The sequence below is a fragment of the Tamandua tetradactyla genome, chromosome 19 (assembly GCF_023851605.1).
Source record: "Tamandua tetradactyla isolate mTamTet1 chromosome 19, mTamTet1.pri, whole genome shotgun sequence".
Classification (NCBI taxonomy): domain Eukaryota; kingdom Metazoa; phylum Chordata; class Mammalia; order Pilosa; family Myrmecophagidae; genus Tamandua; species Tamandua tetradactyla.
In genome coordinates this window covers 35,696,574-35,707,648 of record NC_135345.1, presented here as the reverse complement: position 1 = coordinate 35,707,648, position 11,075 = coordinate 35,696,574, and the positions used below count along the sequence as shown (strand labels likewise).

At 31.7% G+C, this 11,075-nt stretch overlaps 1 non-coding gene across 1 annotated transcript; it reads left to right on the top strand.

The window, feature by feature from the left end:
• The first annotated feature begins 366 nt into the window (after nt 1-366).
• Nucleotides 367-472, top strand: LOC143663762 (U6 spliceosomal RNA). Its single transcript, XR_013166147.1, has one exon. It is a non-coding gene; the product is annotated as a U6 spliceosomal RNA (small nuclear RNA).
• Nucleotides 473-11,075: the final 10,603 nt, after the last annotated feature.

The window sequence follows — 11,075 nt, the reverse complement described above, 5'->3', positions numbered from 1 at the left end:
CCCTGTTCATGCTTTCCTTAAGGTAATACACATAATGTAACTGTCAGGTTATTGGCCAAATTTCAGGGAATTATTTAAGTTTGCTTTCTTTCTTAGCAAATACATATAGGTTTAACATTTTCCTTTTTCTATAACAATCTATCAAGATTATTTTTAATCCTCTGGAGTCCAAAGACCCTACCTTGCATCCTACTCTTTATATACATCCTACCATCTTATACATATGTTTGTGTGTGTGTATGCTGTTTTGTTTTATTGCTTTTTCTTACTACTATACATGTGTGTGAACACCCCAACAGTAAGTATTTTGTCACCATCATCTTTAGAGTTCTCATGCATTTAGAGGTTACATTAGAAAGCATCATAATGTTCAGTTTGGTAGCAAATAAACTAAAATTAGATTGATACAGAGAAAATCAGCAGATCCCTGCACAAGGATAACACATAAGTTCATGAAGTATTGCAAGTTTTTATGCAAATGTTGGTGGTGGGGTAGTGTATGGGAATTCTGTATTTTGTGCATGACTGTTCTATAAGCCCACTACTTCTCTAATAAAGAAAAAAAAAGAATCACAGCTCAAGTACAGACAGATGATAAGACTTATAGAATTATAGATGCAAACAGAGATATATGTGTAATTTTTATAGTTTAAGATACACTTATTTTACATTTTCCTAAGTTTGATTAATACAGCCATGCTTTCTGATGTAGAACAAAAGAGTTCTATATATTATTAGCTGAACCAGAGCATTTTTGAACTAATTCTTGCCAAATAGGTGTTCCCTTGGCTTATCTATAAGCCCCTACGCACATGGCTCATGTCCTGGTGGAGCTTCTCATTTTTCATGATTATATTGAAATCTTATCACAAATTAGCTGTCTACTGGGTAGAAAGCCTATGGCTGTCTTTGTAGTTGGTGATCATATAGAATTGGTGCACTTAATCAACTTGTTTGGAATATTCCTTTAAACATAGTGCTACCCAAGACATCTAAAATGATCTCATAGAAAAAGAACAAATTTGGGATGATTTCCTAAAGATCAAGCAATTCTTCATTTCATATATAATAATATATGGCCATCATTTTGCATTTACCGTGAGTATGTTTTTAGATAGGGTTTATCACAGTAAATTGTTGAGCCAATATATGTAGACTCCAAGAAGAAAAAGTCTGTCCTCTTAACGTCCTGGCATTAGAGTAGTTGAGCTTCTCTTAGGCCACAGCCAAACTTGCTTGTATGAGTTTGGTTGTTTTAATTTTACACTAATTTTATAACATGGAATTGATTGTCCTATTTGTGATCTTTGCTGGAAATCTCAGGGTGAATTATGGTCTCACAACCAGAAAACAGAAACTAAAGACAATCACTTTGTAGTTCAAACTTCCTTCCTAGGTTTCACCTCGTTTTTTTATCCAGGTTTTTCTATTTGATCTTTTAACTTCTTATTTCATCTTGAATTAAACAAATTTTTTTTTCTAAAAACAGTGCTTGTAAGATTGTTTGGAATAAAATGTCGTGTGCATTTATATGTGTTTATATACGCTTATATTTCTGTCAAGATTTTACAATAAAATCATATTTTACAGCTGCCTCATTGACATATTTTAGTGCTTTTACTGTTTTCTCGTGAAACTTGTAATGCAGAATATGGCATATTTTATCAATATTTACTTTTTAGCATGTTACAATAGGCAATTAATAATTTTATTTAAAAGTCCTAAATACATTTTGGACTCTAGCTCTAATTTCAATATTTTTCTATGCTATGTTTCCCCAACAACAACACAAAAATCTCTTTATGAACTTTTTTAATATGAAAAAAGATGAAATTTTTAATAAAATTAAGTACATAAAACAAAGTATAAAGAATGATGTGACAATAATCTGTTATATCAGCACCTAGTTTGCTTACTCAGTGATTTTTCTACATATGTGTGTGATAATAAATATATTTATATGTATATATATGTGAATTTTTTTAAATCTATATGGCTTAGAGTACAAACACTAGCATTTTGCCAATCATCAGTTAACCCTGTGGTTGTGAAAAGACACCAATCTTTCATTATAAATAATGTGTGTGTGTGTGTATATATATATATATATATATATATATACCTTCTCATCATATTTCCACTTTGGTATAGTCCAGCATCTCAATTCAGGAGGGAGGGGGGAAGAGTGAGGGTTGAGAGGAGGTTATGCATTTTTAACAAGGAATCTGCTTTGCAATTTTCTCTGACAAATCCAACACTCTATCTTCTGGAAATTTGCAAGAAAGGCATTTAGCCCAGTCAGCACTGTTGTAAATTTCTAAACACCAGCTAGACAGACTTAAATTCAATCTTTTATGTGCCTTGGGACATATCCAACACATTTGTGATTTTCCTGAGAAATCCTGCTGACTTGAAGCAGGTGTGTCTTAAAATAACAAGAACTCATCAAGGCACAATTGTTATCATTCTGGCTTCATCTTAACTCCTTCCTGTTGTGCGCACCTGGCCACATAAGCACCATGCATTCTTTGGAACGTGCAACAGGCATCTCCACAGAAAGGTGATTGTTGCTGTTGTAGATAAAAAGGGATCCTTGTATTAAACAACTGATGATGGATATTGACAGTAGAACTGAGCTAAGAGGAGAGGTTTTCAGAGGCAGGAGTCCACCTGTGTTTAGTTTGTTATTCAGCACAGCTGAAATGCTTTTAGAATAATAGATGTGGATTTGTTCAACAGAGAGTGATCTTATAAGTCATGTACTCATGATTTGTTATATAATTCCTTTCCTTGAAATTGAAACACGCAGAGATCTGCTCAGTATCAATACCATAAAGTTGCTCTTGGCAACGTTATATTTAGATGTTTAAGTTTGTAGTTTTGATTTTAATTGATATCTCTCTGTCTGCTCTGAAATTTCTGTTGGCTCTCTCTCTGTCGGCTCTGTCATTTCTGCAATTCTCTAATCATGGCATGCATATGATTAAATACTACAGCAACATTTAAAATGTAACAAAAACTCTTTACGACCAGATATCATTTGTGATGAATTTTCTTCACTGGTATAGAAATACACCCAAAATGTGTCCAAAAATATATAAAAAAAATGTTTGTTACTTTTTTTATTACATGAAAAAGCTTAGCATAGTACATGTGGTGCGAGTCATTAAATGTCATGGATTAAATAAAGTAGGTTATTAACATACTGGTCTTTTACATGATACCAAAGGAGAACAAGCAATAATGTCCATATTTTGTCTATATTATCTAGGGTTAAACTTTTACTTCATTTCTATTCTTTATTTTTTTCCACTCCTTCCTCAACCCAAAATAATTTGTTTTCTGTTTTTCAAAACAACACTCACAATTTAAGTATTAATCTTTTTTAGACAGAATAGCCCTTACATTCCAGTCACCTGATCTCAAGGGGCATGCGTACGTGTAAGTGTGTGTGTGTGTGTGTGTGTGTGTATTTATAACTGATACATAGCCAAACATTAATCATAATCCCAATCTAACCATTTTGCGTGTTACAGTAAAACAGTTAACTGAATGATAATAACAAGGTGAAATATCATTTTGATTTATATAATAGATACTAGGTAGATGTTTTCTTCTATCATGGATAGTACAGAATGGCTTCCTAGGAGAATAAGCGTAGGTAGAGTAAAGAAGTATATGAACATTTTATGGCACAAAGGAGGGAATAACAATTTCTGAGTAGCATTCTGCCTATAACTGTAAGCAGAAACAGAATGGCTGCATTTTATGAATGGATGTCCAAAATTTCCCCTCATGCTCACTATGTCAACTATATAGAAAAAAAAAAAAACTAGAGAGAAGATTGGGGAATGTAGAGTATAAATAGATATAATAATTTTGTGTTTCTTTGACAAATTAAATAACTGCCTAACTAAGGGTAGAATATGCTGTGATTTGAACTTTCAGTATATTTGTAGAATATCACAATTCCTTTAGGTTCCACCAATAGTAATTAAGTTATCCTATCAACTTTGTATAGCTCATTACCTATTTATGGTCAATATCTAATGATATTTTGTCTGACTGAAACATGAAAGATGATAAATAAAATCTTGAAAAGCAGCTGTCTTAAATTATGGCTTGTACCTTTACCTATATTCCTCATATGGCCTCTGTATTAGGTGTCCAGTTTTTGTTTGACTTTTTTTCAATTGCCTAATTATTTTAAGATTCACTGATATTGTTACATATAGCAATATTCATTTCATTTAATTGCTGAACACTATCCCTTTGCTATATCCATACAAATGTCCCATACACCTGTTGACAGAGACTTGGGTTGTTTTCATTTTGGAAATATGACAAAAAAAAAACTGCTATCAACATCCATTCATGCACACATCTTTATGCGGACATATGCTTTGATTTCTCTTGATTAAATATCTAGGAGTGCAATGTAGGTCATGTGGTACATGTAGATTTAAATTTATGGTAAACTGCCAAATACTTCCAAAATGGATGTATCATTTTACAGTCACATAAGAAACGATTGAGAGTTCCAGTTTACCAAAAATTTCCAAGCTTTGTTATTGTCATTCTTTATAAGTGTAGCCATTCTAATGGATATGTTACAATATCTTATTATAGTTTAAATGATGTTGTATAGTGATCACTAATTATTTTTAGCATCTTTACATATTGGCCATTTGTCTATCTTTCATTTTGAAGTTTAGGTTCAAATCTTTCCTTTTATATTTACAATTAACTTATTGTTTTGTTCATCCTACTGTTGATGAAATGTAAGAATTTTTCTTTATTGTGGGTAAAAGTCATTTGCCAGATAGGTGTTTTGCAAATGTTTTATGAGTTCATAGAACTCTAATACCATTAGACTTTCCTATAAATGACTTTTGAAGACATTTTAAAGTTTGAGTAAATTAATTCAATCAACTTTTACTATTTTTGCTTTTTTGTGTTAGATTTAAGAAATTTTGAGTATCCCAAGTTTATTTTCCTACAGAATATATGTAGCTTTATCATCTACATTTCGAACTATGATACACTGCAAGGTAATATTTACATATGGTGTGAGGTATAAATTCATGTTTTATCACATGAATTCACATTTATTCCAGCATCATTTGTCATAAAAGCCATATTTTCCACTTTAATTACCTTGACACTGTTTTCAAAATTCAGTTGACCATACGTTTGAGTTAATTTAATGAGCTCTTTTTTGCTCTTCAATTGTCCTATAGACCTATCCTTAAGACAATACCACATTCTCTTAATTAATGTGGCTTTACAGTTAAGTCTTAAAATCTATTAGGCAATTTTTCCAATTTTGTTATAATTCTTTTAAAAGTTATTCTATGTTATTTGTACTTTAATATAAATTTAACAGTTGGCTTGTTGAATTCTACATAAAAATAAAAAAAGACATCTGGCAGTTTGTTTCAGTGGAATTGGATTAAATCTTCAAGTGAATGTGGAGAGAATTGATGTCTTAAAAATGTCAAAATTTCTGACTTCTTAATTTATGATTTCGTATATTATTCCGTTTATTTCTACCATTTCCCATTATTTATTGGCACATGGTAAATATATAACAGATTACTGAACATTGAATTTCTGTGACATTGACTGTGTACCATTAAGAGACTATGTTATTTGATATAGAAACTTGTATATTCTTAATGAATTTTTATATACGTACCCATAAGGTCCATAATAAAATGTAGTTTCACATTTCCTTTCCAATACACAAGAATTGCATTTATTTCTCTTGCCTTAATGCCATGGCAAAGAACTCCAGTAGAGCATTAAAGAACATTGGTGATAGTAGATATGCTTAACTAGGTCTACAGAAAAGCATTTATCTTATTATAAGTAAGAATGAATTTAACTTTAAGTTTTTTAATAGATGCCCTTTACCATTTTGAGAATGGCCTGTTCTGTTTTTAGTTCCCTGAGAATTTTTAATCATGCAAGTATGTTGAATTGCAAGAAATGTTTTTTACATGAAAGTTTATTTAAATGTGGCAAATGCTTTCTATACATACACCAATATTTTCTCTTATTTTCATTTTATTAATATGATATATTAATTGCTCAATTTTTAAAAATTCTTAACATTCCTTGTATAAATGATAAATATGCATTATTCAAGAGTTTTATCCCTTTGTATATAATGCTGCATGATATTCATCAGAGTTTTCCAGAGAAACAGATTGTTAGGTTGATTCTGAAGTCTGGCAAACCCATATTTTACAGGAGAAGATTTTTGACTAAAGTTGAGGCAGAAATTCTTTCTACTTTCAGAAATCCTCTGTCCAGCTTTTAAATCTCTAACTTATTGGATAAGGAGATGCCTTACAATGCTCAGGGCAATTTCCTTTGTTGAGTCTAGATGCAGCCAGTTGTAAATGCAATAAACTGAATGTAATTCTAATTATAGATGCAAATCCTTCTACAAAATATCCTCAGAGTAGCATCAAGTCAGTTCTTGCTTGACCAAATAACTGGACCATAACCCAGCAAAACTAACAAATGAAATTAACCATTGCATGGAGTCAGTGAACTAAAATTCAACTAAGTGTGGAATTTCAGATTTGTTCTCATTAGGTAGTCTTGTATTGTCCTCTTTTATGTCTTAAATAAGAAAATTTATCAGAGAAACCACCTAAGTCAATTTTATTTGTGAGAAGTTCTTTCAATATATATTATTCTTTAATAAACAAAGGGATATTCAAATTATCTAACTTTTCCCTGTTTAATTTTTGTGATTTGTGCCATTTGAGAAATATGCTCACTTTTTCTAAATTTTCAAATTTATTGTCATAAAGTTATCATTACAATTTTTCATCTTTTGAAATTCACTAGTAATTTCTAATGTCTTCTCTTTTTCTCTTGATATTAAATTGAGTCATATTGATCTTCTGGAATAGATTTCCTGGACACATATCAATTTTATTGGTCTTTACAAAGAAACAGATTTTAGTTTCACTGATTTTTCTCTATTGATCTTCTGCTTCTAATTTTATTAATTTATTTTTATTCTATTATTAATTTTTTCCACTTACTTTTAGTTCCATTTATTATTTCTTTGTAGCTTATTAGGATGAATTCTTAGATCACTTATTTGTTCATCATTCTAATTTGAAGATTTAAAGCTATTTTCCTCTAGTGTTTTCCTTATCTACATATCATGCAAATTTTTACATATTTTGTTACTTTATTTTCTAAGTGTCATTCTGGCTCTTTGACCATGGGGTTTTTGACCGGTGATATATTTAGAATTTTGTTTATAATATTGCAAATATATTCCTGATATCTTTCTGTTATAGATTTATAATTTAATCTTTTTGTGGTCAGAGAAAATAATCAGTATGATAGTAATTAAAAAGTAACTGAGGGTTACTTTTTGGTAATAGAACGCTCACCTTCCACGTGGGAGACCCAGGTTTGGTTCATGGATCATGAACCCTCCCTTTAAAAACGTAATTAGATATTTTCACAGCCTAGAATATGTTTTATCTTTTCAATGTCCCTTAGATACTCTTGCAGAATGTATTTTCTGCTAAGTACAGTTTTATGCAAGTGTCAGTAAGTCTGGTGAATGACATTGTACCCTTATACTACCTTACTAATTTGTTATCAAGTTCTGTCATTTGCAGAGAGATGTCTTGAAAATGTAACATTAAACTTTGTACACTCAGATGATGGTAATTGACTGGGGGTAAATAGATGGTGTTTTCTTTAATCTATCTCACTCCTTTACTAAGCCTCCTTTTCCCTTAGAAAAATCAATTTGCGGTCCCTGTGATAGAATCTTCTTATTTTCTCTAATTATGTAACACATATATAAATGTGATAGGTCAAGAATTTTATTGTACATGTCTTGTGGTTGCCCCACAGGGAATGGAATTACCTACTCACTCAAAATTTGAATCAATTGTTAAGATTAATGATGCTACACATGCACCCAGAGGATATGAAAGGGTTTTTTTTTATATATTGAGGCTTTGGGGGAAGAGTAAGAAAAACTCTTAAACTAGTATGGAAATAGCTTGAGAGAAAAATGTTGGGTTAGTGGACTGGTGTTTTATTGTGGTTAGAGATTGGGTCTGGGATGAGGTTTTCTGCTTCAGCTGGGGTTTGAGTGATTTGAACCCAGGATTTCTTATTGGTTTCCCCAGATGTGGGGTGATTTAGTTTCCTAGCTACTAAAACAAATATCATGCAAATGGTGGGCTTAACAATAGGAATTTGTTGGCTCATAATTTCAAAAGCTAGAAGGCTTGTTTCCTTCTGGAGCTGGTATCTGTTGGCTGGCCTGCAAACTTCGGGGTTCTTTGTCTTCGCTGTCATATGCCAATGCATATGGTGGCATCTGTTACTTTGTTTTCTGGGTTCCATTGACTTCCAGATTCTGACTCCTCCTCATGGCTTCCCTCTCCATCTGACTTTCACACTATTTAAAAAGGACACCAGTAATCCAATTAAATCCAAACCTGATTCATTTGGACCACATTAACTGAAGTAACATCTTGAAGAGGTTTTATTTACAATAGATCCACAACCACAAGAATGAGAGGCAAGACCAAGCATACTCCCAAACTAGGATACATGTTTGAATCCACCACATGGAACAAAGAAGAGAGAGGGATAGAGTTTAAAAAACTGCCAGCAAACACCAAAAATGGAGCCAGAGTCTTTATTATATTACCTTGTAATCTCTCTTAGAAATTGAACAATACTTCTAAATAGAAAGTGCATCAAAAAACAGATGTTTCATTCCTCATGTAATCAAAATGAAGTCATTCCCGGGGGCTGCAAGGGTTGTTCAGTGGTTGAATTCTCGCCTGCCATGTGGAAGACCTTGTTTGATACCCAGCCTATGTACTTCCCAAAAAAATAAACAAACAAGCTGTTATGGTCAGGCTCATGTGTCAACTTGGCCAAGTGTTGGTACCTGTTTGTCTGGTTGGGCAAGTGCTGGCCTGTCTGTTGCAATGAGGGCATTTCACAGAATTAAATCATGATCATGTCAGCTGTATCCACAGCTGATTCCATTTATAATCAACCAAAAGGGAGTGTCTTCTGCAATGAGTGATGCTTAATCTAATTCGCCTTTTAAGGAGGATTCAGAAGAGACAGACCTTCCTCCTGCTTCAGTAGGCGAGCCTGGAGTTGGTCCAGACCATCCAATCAGAATCGTTGGCTTCACAGCCTGCCTTACAGATTTTGGACTCCTGTGTCCCCACGGTCATGTGAGACACTTTTATAAATTTTATATTTGTGAGTGTTCTCTGTTGATTCTGTTTCTCTAAAGAACCCTAACTAATACACAAGCAAACTAAGAAAGAAAATAAATAAACAAAAAATAAAACAAATGGTGCTGCAATAACAGGATCCTCACATGGAAAAAGAATGAAATGTGACCCTGGCCAAACATCTTATAAAAAAAGTACTTCCCTGTTTCATTCCATGTAGGTGTAACTTTATGATTCAAATTCTAGGATTTTATAATATGGAATATTATAAAGAAAACTTGAAGGAAGAAATAACTTATTAACATTTGTAGTAATATGTGGCTTTCATAATCTAGATGAGTTACATAGAGCAATAAATATGATGAAGTCTATATTTTGTTGGATAGGTAAATATAAAGCACATTATGATGAAAAATAAATGGACATTTAATCAAATTATTTGTGTCATTGCTTGAGATTCAATAACAATAAGCTATGCCACCTTGATCAAAAAACTTAATATTTTGTGATTTTAGTTCTTTCATTTTTAAAATTGAGTAGATATTTAGTTTATGTTCTTTAAATGAGAAAATATGAATTAAGGGACAGCTATACAAAGCAGGTTAAAATTTAGATTTGTTAAAATTGTAAGATTATTTGATCAGTTCAGAGTCCAAAGGTTTTGAAAAATGAGGAGGAAAATTAATATGCTTAATTTGGTTATTTTTAGAATGACTAATGAATTACTTCAAGCAAATATAGCATGATTATTCAGAAATTGGGGCATATAATGCAGTAAGCAATTACAGAAAAGTTAAAGTTTCATAAGATATGTGGAAAAAAAGTCAAAATTGTTTTCTAAGCCATTTTGAATAGATGCTTTGAAAAGATCTAATTACTAGTAATCAAAATTGATTCAAATAGGGAAAAGATTGTGCTTTAGACATTAATAACGTTATTTACATTGAAAGATATGAGATGGTGGCTAGTTTCATTGCTGAGTATTTAAAAATACTTTGGATAAGCCTGGGTATGAACTTCTCAAATATAAATGAGTGAAAGTGGTTACTAATAAGACTAGTTTTCAGGTTTCTTCACTTACACATAGAACACTATTACCAGAGAAAACATGTGGAAAATTTGATTGATAAATATCATACAAAAATATCAGCATTCTACAAAAAGAATTATATTTAGTGACATTAAATTTCAGGACTTAAAGTCTTTATTTGGATTTGTCTAGTACATAGATATTCAGTGCACTAAAAATATGGCGAGATGAACTTTGATATTTTAAATAGATAATTTTGCTAAGCAATACCAGAAATATGTGCAATTATTGTCGGTTTTCTTACCTCTGTCCCATCACTCTGAATGCCCCAATTCCTTACTGAAGCATTACAATGATAAAATATCTTCTTCAAAAAGGATATAGTCATGATAAATTATAATGTACCAGGATGACAATATATATATTATCTTCCTGTGTTCAGTTTTCCAATGCAGAAATATTAAAGCTCTAGAATACTAATGCATAATACATGGGGAGGGGAAAATTTTTTCGATTTATGCTGCATCAGTGTAATATTTCAATATCAAAAATTAGCTATCTTAAATTATTCCAGTTTGTTAATCCCATCTATAGGGAATTGAATTGAAGAAAAAAAAAGAATGATAAAAGCAGGACTGACAGTGAGCTTTCAATGGAAACCTTAATACTGCACTTTCAAAGAGAGTTATAAGAAAGTAATAATGGTGGCATTCCAGAGGAAATAGAATGACTTCTTCAAAGACAATATAAATGCTAGCTATGGTCATTATCATGGTTAAAAGGTCCTA